The sequence below is a fragment of the Lagopus muta genome, chromosome 1, assembly GCF_023343835.1.
Source record: "Lagopus muta isolate bLagMut1 chromosome 1, bLagMut1 primary, whole genome shotgun sequence".
In the NCBI taxonomy this organism is placed as follows: Eukaryota; Metazoa; Chordata; class Aves; order Galliformes; family Phasianidae; genus Lagopus; species Lagopus muta.
Genome location: NC_064433.1, coordinates 80,091,715 through 80,102,351, shown reverse-complemented (window position 1 = coordinate 80,102,351; position 10,637 = coordinate 80,091,715).

Below are 10,637 nucleotides of genomic sequence, written 5' to 3'. Positions count from 1 at the left end.
TGGCATGCCGGGAAAGGTAGTTCCTAGGCCTGTGTGCCTCTGCATGGGAGTCGCGCATGCGCGTTGAGCCCTCATGATGTTCCGCCCCGTCTCTTCAGAGCTGTGCTTCCTAGGCTTGTGTCTGAAACGGGGCAGCTCCATTCTTGTGCTACACTCAGCTCCTTGCAACACGGTTTTCCAGATGGCCAAAGCTCCTCATTTTAATCCCATCAGAGATGAGGCATTTCCTGCCGCCCTGTGCCTATGCAACTCCTCCAAACACAGGCTCCTGAGGAGGCTGCTTCCTGCCTCTGGAATGGTGTCACACACCACTCACTCACCTCACTGACCACCTGTTTAATTACCTGCCGATCTCAGCTCAGTAGCCTGTCCCCAGCTACCCATCTGTGGCTGATGAGGGTGTTGAGGATGGCTCACAGAATCATAGAATTGCTCAGATTGGGAAAGACTTTAAAGATCATCAAGTTAGACCGCAACCTAACCATACTGCCCTAACAACCCCTTGCAAATCATGTCATAGAATCATAGAATCACAGAATGGCCTGGGTTGAAAAGGACCACAATGATCATCTAGTTTCACCCCCCCCTGCTATGTGCACAGTCACCAACCACCAGACCAGGTTGCCCAGAGCCACATCCAGCCTGGCCTTGAATGCCTCCAGGGATGGGGCATCCACAGCCTCCCTGGGCAACCTGTTCCAGTGTGTCACCACCCTCTGTGTAATAAACTTCCTCTTAATATCTAACCTAAACCTCCCCTGTTTCAGTTTAAAACCATTCCCCCTTGTCCTATCACTATCCATCTCATATACAGCCATTCCCCCTCCTGTTTATAAGCTCCCTTCAAGTACTGGAAGGCCACAGTGAGGTCTCCCCAGAGCCTTCTCTACTCCACCTAAAAGTATTGGTGCTCCCCCTAAATATCTTACTCTTTATTTTTTCAAGCTCTTAGTCCCTGAGCGCCACATCCAAATCATTTTTAAACGCATTCAGGGTGGTGGTTCAACCACCTCCCTGTGCCCAACTGGTTCAGCACACAGGCACTGTGAGGCCATGCACCCTGGTGTGATGGGTTGTGATTGGAAGAAGTAAATACACAATATGTTTTAGTAGCACATTTTTAGAAATAGAGCTGTTGCATTGTTGTATTATGTGATTAGCAACTTGCTTGCAAAACTGTAATAGCTTTTAGATGTTGTGAATGGTTATGGATGTAGCATTATAGACTAGGAAGCATGTTGTAAGGCTATTTTCTTTTAACAAGAGACCTGCAGCAAAAGAAACACAATAATGAAAGGACATGAGTAGGCTTATCAGACATCAAAAGAAGCTAGGTCCTTCACACAAGGCCATATTGTCTCACTTTGGGTGTAGATTGGGATGCAAGAGGCAGACATCAAGATACTCCCCTCTATCCTCCTTATTTTCCAACACCCCGGTATATTTCATTTAAAGACAGGCTGCCAAACTTATCTCTATCCAAGGACAAGCAGAAGTTAAGAAACAATGGTTGAAATGCTGAGTGAGCAAATGTTCTGATTTTGGTACCTATAAATTACTTCTAATAGACATTTTACTGAGTACACAGCAATGAAAGTTCATCTAGAGGACAAGCATGGAAGACCATTGGCTGAAGCAAAAGTCTGTTGAACTGTCATGATGCTAAAGGGATGCTAGACAGTAGAAGAGACCATGGAATAGAAGACTGGAAACCTCATCAATCACTACCTGAGATAGGCATGTATGTGTTAATTATCTAGCAGATTAATGGTAGCAAAACTTTGCCGTTCAGTTTCTTAGCTTTGTTTCTTCAGTTCAGTTGGAAGATGCACAGGTTCTGTACATTGACCAGGATATGCTTTTCCTAAATCCATGCAAACATCCTGCAGGTGGAGCTGAGATAGAAACTCTTATTGAAAGGTTGCACCAACTCTAAAGCAGTGCCTTGCTATTGTTTTGTTTGTTTGTTTAATATATTGTGTGTTTTCCTTTCAAATTAACTAGCTTTGTCTTTTCTTCTTATAGCTTTCTCTACTGTTTGCTATCCAAAGACCTAGCTCTGGAGGTAAAAACCTTGAAGAACCTGGGGTAAAAACCTCACAGGGATTTTCCAAATCTGTAAGCATCTTTTATTTAACAACATCTTCCAGCAGAATATTTGTAGTCTAGCTAGAGCTACAAAATGCCAAGTGAGATGGTGTGAAAATGTAGTTGTCTTCATTTTCTACACAAAGATACAAGCCTGGAGAAACATCTCTGTAACCAGCCTTTCAACCCTAGCAGCTTTCCAAGTTAAGGAGCAGCACTGCTGTTTTGGCCATACTGCCTGTGTGGTAATGGTTTGCAAGAGATCACCCTGGAAGAGGGGATCACTTCTTGGTGGGATGAAGGGGCAAGAATTGGGAGAGAAGAAAAGAAACAGACATTTTACAACATGAAGTGCAGTCAACACATTATCATCCTGATTGTTCAAACCTGGAGTACAGGGCAGAGAGAAGACTACACTTTTTGTTTTCTGATGCTACCTTGTACACAAGGATGAATACTTAACTTAGTGCTTTTTGTTTTCCATTTGTCCTCTGTGTGCTGACAGTGGCAGGTGAGTTATATTAAAGAATTTATGTCAGAAAGCTGTTTTGTTAGAACAAGTTTATCTACAAGTCAAAGAAAAGCGTCTGAAGGCAGCATGCAGAGATGAAACTGCTGGAAAATTGTCAGATCCAGTACCCAGGAAAGGAGATTCATTGAAAGTCTCAGAGCCTCTGAAAGAGGTAATCAAAACAGGTGCTCCTCAATCTACTGCCTCACACTTGGTAGCCTGGCACTGGAAGAGAGAGCACAAGGAATACAGATAGTGCTGGGCATTTACAGCTCTTGGTTTAGAGGAGTAATGGGTGAACTGAGGGAGACTGCTCAGTTTCCATGGTGTTACAAATTATTTTCCTTGTAAACCTTATATCAGAATTATAGAACATATTTCGGTGACTCATTATTTGTAAGCATCCCATTAGCAGTGTGGACTATGCTGTTGGCTTCTTGTATCTTCAGCTTCAGCCAATTAAAAACATTGTCTAAAAAAATGTACTTGTCTGTTAGACAGGGTCAAGAGGGCAGACTTTTCAAGGAACCTCAAAAATATATTTACATTCATTGTTAATGTTATGTAGGGTGAACCCCTATTCAATGTCAGCTGGAAGCAGCAGCCTGGACCAGACTGAGGTTTTCCAGATTTCTCACACTTCTGGTATACATGACATAAAAGGTGAATTTAGCAATGGAAAATCTGTGTGGTGAAGCAGAGATAAATGTATTTTGGTATTTTCCATGCAGTGTCTATTCTGGGATGTATTAACCCTTTACTGTCTTGAAAAAAAGACACCTAATTAATTCTGATCTAGAGAAGTATTTTTGTCTTTGACCTAGTATAAGTATGAGACAGCCGCTGCCCCAGCAGCCCAATTACCCAATTAACCAGTGTCTAATTATCACACAAATTGTCTATATTTCTGGTTAACACTTAGTTATACATGCTACAAGAATGGGACTTCAAACATCAGAAAGATGACATGCTGGGATAGAAGGAGCTTTGCTCTGATCTTGTACAATGGGAGAACTTAAGGTGATTAATTGTAACCCCTATAAATTTCAAACTCCATCTTTAAGTGAAGGTAACTGGTTCACTATACCTGAGCTAAAATCACCTCCAAAAGTGATGCTTCAGTCCTACCTCACTTTTTCAGCACTACAGCATGAACCCTTTATGCAGGAATTCCATACCACATCACTTCACTGTCCCCTCTTGGGAGGGAGGCTGTATGGAAACAGCTTCATACTGGAAAGTGAGTTGTTAAAGAAACATGACTAGGGTGGAACCATGATTACTTTTAAGGCATTTCTGTCAGTTTAAATGCTGTATGAGTTGGGCATTAGTACTTCTTTTTCCATAAACTTAACTTACATTTTTGCTACAAATCTCTCCCCAGTTTGTGCTAAGATTACCATCACTTTAATGTTATGCCTCCTCATCTTTTCACTACCCTCAAAGCATATCCAGATATATTAGCAAGGATTAAGAATTTGCCATGGAACACTCTAAAAGTCAGATCAGTAAATTCAGTATGCAATCACCATGGCAACATCACAAAAGAAGGAAGCTGGAATTTTGTACTCTCTACAGAGTTAACCACGGCAGCTGCTGATGTAGATATTCCCAAATAGGAAACCTCTTTCATTCTCTTTTCTCATGACTTGGGACAGTAGGGCCTAAACTTCTGCATAATCACTACAGAAATTGCCAAAAATCTCTGAATGTGAGCCCAAGCAATCAGACAGCTCAGCCACCATTAATACAGCACCCCATATATGCCTGTATGATCTCTGATCAGTTATCCTACAGAAAGCAAATGCTGTCTGAGGTCCATTCTTATGCAATACAGGAAATCTCATTCAGAACACAAATTTACTTGCCCATATATTGAAAAAATAATGAATCACATAAAATATTCCACAATACCATCTTCTCACTTTGATCAGTTTGCTCAAATCAGGCAGTATTACTGAGTAACGCTAGTGAATGGTGTTCAGATGTTGATCCACTGAGAACCAGTGAGTGATACAGTAGGTCCATTTCTTGCTTGCTGTATACATTACAGTCATCCCTGCTGCTATTAAGAATTTTATTCTGCCTGGTGCAGTGCCATTTTGTTGTCAGTGTCAGTTGCAAATCTTGCTTGCTTTAACCTGTACAACTCTCTCTTGATCATGTTTTATGAAATGTGAGCTCTGCTGTAGCAAACAGTTTAACAGTCACAACAAAGTGCAGGAGACAAATGAAAGCCTGGAAAGAATACTTAGCATTTCCAAATTACTAATTTTGGCTGCATTTTTCTGCGCACTCATGTCCCAGCATCTCACTCCTCTTAAATACTGCATCAATATATGTATGCATATATAGCACTGCAAGTTGCTGGTCAAGAGCAGGAAACATTACTTATCTTCTAAATCCATTTAGACTCCCCACAGCTCTTACTCGATTGGCAAAGTTACAAAATAATGTAGAAAATGCACCATTTCTTCCACATCAGTGGTCAGATTAGCTTGCAGTTTCAAATACCTAATTCTCCTGCACTTGTTTTCTCCTAATTTTCTTGTTGGTCCACTGTTAGTACGTTCTGAAAGACATCTTAGGAAACCTCATTCCCACCAAAATCAGTTTGACTTGACTACTGAGTGCTTACTGTTCAGAATTTAAGATATATTAAGGTTCCATATACAGGTAGAGATTTCTCAAAAGATCCTATTTCTTTTGACATCTTCCTAAATTCTAAGTACCATCAGTACAATTATTTTTTTGAAAAAGTGATGTAGGAACTGATCACCTTTGTTGTAATGCCCTTCTTGTTGTATTGGTCTATCCATTTGCTACTGAGAGGAAACTAGAATGTGATATATAGAAGAGTTATGCTGTGTTTATAAATACAAGATGAAATGCAGCTTCTCAGCACTTCTGTCCAGCTATTTAATTTCTATGAAGAGAGCAGCTAACAGAAAATCAAGAGTTCTTGGGACACCCTTCGCATCAGGTCTTTGTGCAAACACACTCACTTCCTGGAAAGGTTTCCCACTAGCTGGACGACAGACTTGACCAGGCACTTTGACAAATATTAGGAGAAAGAGCAAGGAGAGCAGGAATGCTGCAGAAGTTAACAAGGTACTCCATTGCGTAGTTTGATACATCATACAAATGTATACTGTCTCCCCATCTGCTGAATCCTTAAAACTACTCTGAACTCCTGTTGGCTACAGTAAAAACCACCCATCAAGCAGCAAGTAAAATCTAGCTATCAAATTCATGAGCCTCTGGATACAGAGATCTCTTTGGATCAGAGAGACAACCCTCCCTCTGCAGACCTTGATACTGTCAGGAAGTTGCCATTCCTCTTAATCTGAAGGAGAGCAGAGACAGGTGGCATGATCAGCTGGCCCAGCTGGGATGGTCAGTGCCAGTGAGAGCACCTTCTGCATCTTTGCAGGCTGAACAGGAATCACTAGGCAAATATTAATGGAGATGGGCACCTCAGTACTCCTCCTCAGTTTTGGCTGAGTAATTATTTGCTAGCAGCAGATGTAGCTGTTACTTTAAAAAATAGACAAACAGATTATAAGTCTGAAGCTGGAAGCAGTTTTGGGATGGGTATGTCTCCAATCACAACTCAGCTATATGCACATCTTCCAGGTTTCTTGAAACAAGTAGTTGGATTTGCTTTCAATAGCAAATACAAGCTCTTTACAACTCCTTCTAAGCCACAGATACAGGGAATATCCTGTCTTTTAAGTCAGTATAATATTCCCCTTCCATCAAACCACTGTTTCTCTGGCTCTGGAAAGGATTCTTCTCTTACTTCTTGCACTCTGTCTAGAACACTGATTCAACCATTGCTTGGAAATGCAAGGGAAAGAAAAAATCCAAGGTTTTTTTTGTTGAAATTAGATGTCTTAGCACGCTGGAACTTGAACACTGCAAGCTAACATGTTGAAATTGCTGTTTATATCTCTTAGTAGTACATGAGCAAAGTGAGAATACAAGGAATTCACCAATTTCCTAAGCAGTTCAGTCAAGATCCTCTTGCTTTTTAGGTTACACAACATAATTCCAGCAAATGGTAGACAACACCAGGCTAGAAAAGCAACCAAATGTCTGCCTTAATCATTCCCTAAAGACTGAGAATTTCCTCCGGAGTTCATCTAAGTGGAATGAAGTTTATGAGCATGCTCATCTAACTGTACGAGTGAGTGGGCTTTTCTCAGAAATTGCACTTCTCTGCCCACTGCCTGAAAATGTCCTTAATTCCCCCTTCTCTTTCTTCCTTTTTTTTCTTTTTTTTCTCCTCCTTAATCAAAGCCATTATAGAAATCTTCCAGCAAGGCTTTGGAGTGAATCCTTTAACTGTGATCACAAAGCACTGCTGCTTCATTTTCTTTGAGCTTTGACTTTTGAAGCTATCCTCATTTGTAGATCGCTTTTAGTTCAGAAAACATGCCAGCAGTTGTACTAAGAAAAAAAGACAAAGAGAGAACAGAAGGTCTTCCTTAAAGAGTTTCATCTCTGTGCTCTTCTTTCCATTTCAGTGGTTTTATCTCAAGATGCCTGTTTTAACCAAGCTTTTAGAAAAAACAGCAAAAGAAACCAAAGTTTCCAACTCGATGAAGCTAAATTTAGCACAATCAGTACTCTAAGGCCATCTTTACAAAAGATGTCATAAGCGAGGTATTCCACAGCAGATATAATGCATTACCATGGGCAAGAGCCAGCACTGAGACAAAGCCTAGATCCACAAAGCAGCATATTTCACAGGAGCCAACATCTCACCAACACTGCACACAGTTAGAGAACCACGTGGAGATCGGAGAACGGATAGTGGGGCTTATCTGGGCTGAGCCCAAGGGCCAAATTCATGTAATTAGCATTTCGCGTTTAATGGAAGCTCTGACTGGAGCCCCCAAGCTAGGGCCTGTGATGGACCCTACACGGAGAAAGGCTGACATCCTGTGGCAAGCCTGGGAAATGGCAGCTCCATCTGACGGTGACTCATTTTAAACGCATGGCTTTCATTTGGGCATTTCAACAATGCTTTTAGTGCTATAACTTCGTTGGCTGTGACATGCATATACACTTTTTTAACAACCAGGAAAAAAGAAAAAACACAACCACGCAGCCACGAAGCAGCACTGCACAACGGCGCAGTTGTTTGACTATTTCTAAAAACAGAGCAGAAGAGGAATGCCGACGTAGCCAAACCTCAAGCAGACAGATGGCATCTTGCCAGGGGTTTCACAGATGCTCATGGATTGCAGAACAACCACACTCAAAAATCCAGTTCCCTCCTAAACTTTCTGGGCAGAAGGAAGACCGAGGAGATATTACAGACTTCCTCACTTTTTCATCTCCTCAATCCAGACTCTCATTTTCTTGTCCAGACTATGTACTATATTACTGCCTGCTCACCCTGTCTCTCCCTCCTCCTCTATACAATGATTCTCTACACGTTTCTTTGCTCAGCCAGCCAAATCTTTCCTCCTATATCATATTTTTGTGTCCAATTCATCTTCTCCTTGCCCAGCTACTTCTGCTCTCAGCTGATGCCTCCTCATCACAGCTTTCCACTCTCCGTCTGGTTTTACAGTTCAAGCACATCAGGAAACCATCACAGCATAACAAGTCCATCAACAGAGCAGCAGTAATTCATCTTTGCAGCAAATTACACTGTCCTGCCTCAAGGTTAATAGGAAGTAAAATGCAGTTATCTCAGCTTCTTTCATGGCTGGTTAACTAGCGCACTTCACCACACATTTACAACATGCTAAACACTGGGCCAGCATTACTCTGCTCCACCAGTCACTGCACAGTAACTCACGGAGCTGTGGACAGCTTAACCATACATCTGAGCACTTGCTGTCCCCACACAGCCAAATGGTTGTAAGAAATCATCATACGGACAGGACCCCAGCTCAGCTACACCTTCCTGTCCTGGAAAAGCGATTACAAAATAAATAAATAAATAAATAAATAAATAAATCATGCTTCAACCTGCAGCACTAAAGAGAAAACCAACAGCCAAGTTCTCTGAAAACTAAGCTAAGGAACAGAGGAACGTTTCTGATTACTTACAGCTTTGCTACCTTTAGTTCACTTTCAGTCAAGCAACAGCATGCATCCTGAGATGGAGACCGACCAGATAAGATTCGAGTCCATTTTCTGAAGTGCTGGCCAGAGATAGGATTGTCACAGTTTACTGTCTGGGCCAAGCACTTTTCTCAGAGTCCTTCATGCTTGGGGATTTTTTTTTCTTTAAAAATAGCTGATCCCACTCCATGAGTGGGAAGACAGCAGGTCTTCAGGCAGTTATGCAGTGATCTGAAAATATGTGTTTTATTTTGCGACAGGTTAGTTTCCAGCAACACCATTCTCCTGAGCTGCTTACACACACAGCCTTCCAGCTGCCAACACCCACAGGTCAGAGGCAATGAGGCCAGACAGTGAGGCCATGCAGCACATGCAAAATTAAGAAGATGGCAGCATTTTGCCTTGAGACCTATGCAAAGTGGCTTCATTTAATGGTAGTCCTACACCTTTCTCATCTTCCACAGCTCCAGAAGGACTCATCTTTTAGACTACATCCTGAGATTTTGTACTCCTGTATTGACAACTCATGTAATTGTTCCACTGCTCCTTCTCCACTAAGTTCCCATCCAGTCTTTCCCTCATCAGAAAAAATAAACAGTAAGTCCAGGCACCTGCATCCTATCCTCTCTGAAAACTTTAAAGAGGAAAAACTTGAGAGGGTGGAACTGACAAACAGCCAACATACAGTTGAAACATATCATCTCAAGGCAGATGTTCAGCATGGAAAATTTCATTGTGGAAATTATGAAGTTCTTATGTAATGAGATACAAGAGAAAGGAAAACAGATCTTGATCATGGGAAATGTTAGGAAAGCCTACTAAATGATGTTTGCTGCCCCTTTAATAATTACAAGGTATCACTACGTAAAGCTCCTTAGTAAGTGAGGGCCATTACAGCCAGCTGATTATATTATTAATCAGTCCATCGTATAAAGCTGCGACAGCACGCTTTATTTCAGAGTTTTCCATTGATCAAATTGATCTGCTACATGAATAAATATGCTGCTGCTTCAGACAAGCCTCAGGCCTTGAAGAAGCATAAACCAGCATTTCAAACTTAAATTCAGTGTTTAAACGTAAATTGCTAGAGTCAAAGAACTTGGAGCCACAGTCCTCATGTCTCTCTCTGGTGATGAAGTAGCAAGGGAATAAAATTTTGTGTCAGACATGCCAAGCTGTGAGTAATTCTTTTGGTACACATGAAATAATGAATGCAAGGGACCTACTTCAAGGCAGTAGGCAAAGGAGATAGTTCCTTGACAGCTCTGCTGCTTTTTGTGCCCTGTTCTCTATGAGCAGTCTCAGCAGTGCTGCTGCCAAACCCCTTAGACTGACAAAAGGAGAGCCTTCCATTCAGCAGCACCAGCGTTTCCAGGTTTGTTCCTCAGGGAGGATGACAGCCTCCTCCTTTTCAAAGCAGCATTACAACTCACTAGCAGAGTAATGTTGGTTTGTAATCCCTCACGTAGGTCTTTTTGGATGCTGTACAAATGCAACAATGCCAGTAGCTTGCTCAAGAAGGTAGGCACCAAGCCTATTTTCTCTGTTTTTTATTTCAAGGGATGTCCTGCAGACGTGAGGAGAGCCAGAAACATCTGGATTTACACAGAATCACAGAATCACCCGGGTTGGAAGGGACCCCAAGGATCATGTAGTTCCAACCCCCCTGCCTAGCAGGGCCACCAAACATACATATTCAGATCAGGTTGCCCAGGACCCCGTCCAACCTGGCCTTAAACACGTTCAAGGACGGGGCATCCACAACCTCCCTGGGCAGCCCGTTCCAGGGCCTAACCACTCTCCTAGCAAAGAACTTCCCCCTAACATCCAGTACTCCAGCTTAATTGCTAAAAAGTTTTTCTTAAGCACTTAGCAAGGATCCAGGAGAACTGGCGAGCACCGTCTACAACAAGGGCTGGTGCTGTGAAGGACTTGAGGTGGTAGTGCCGATGTA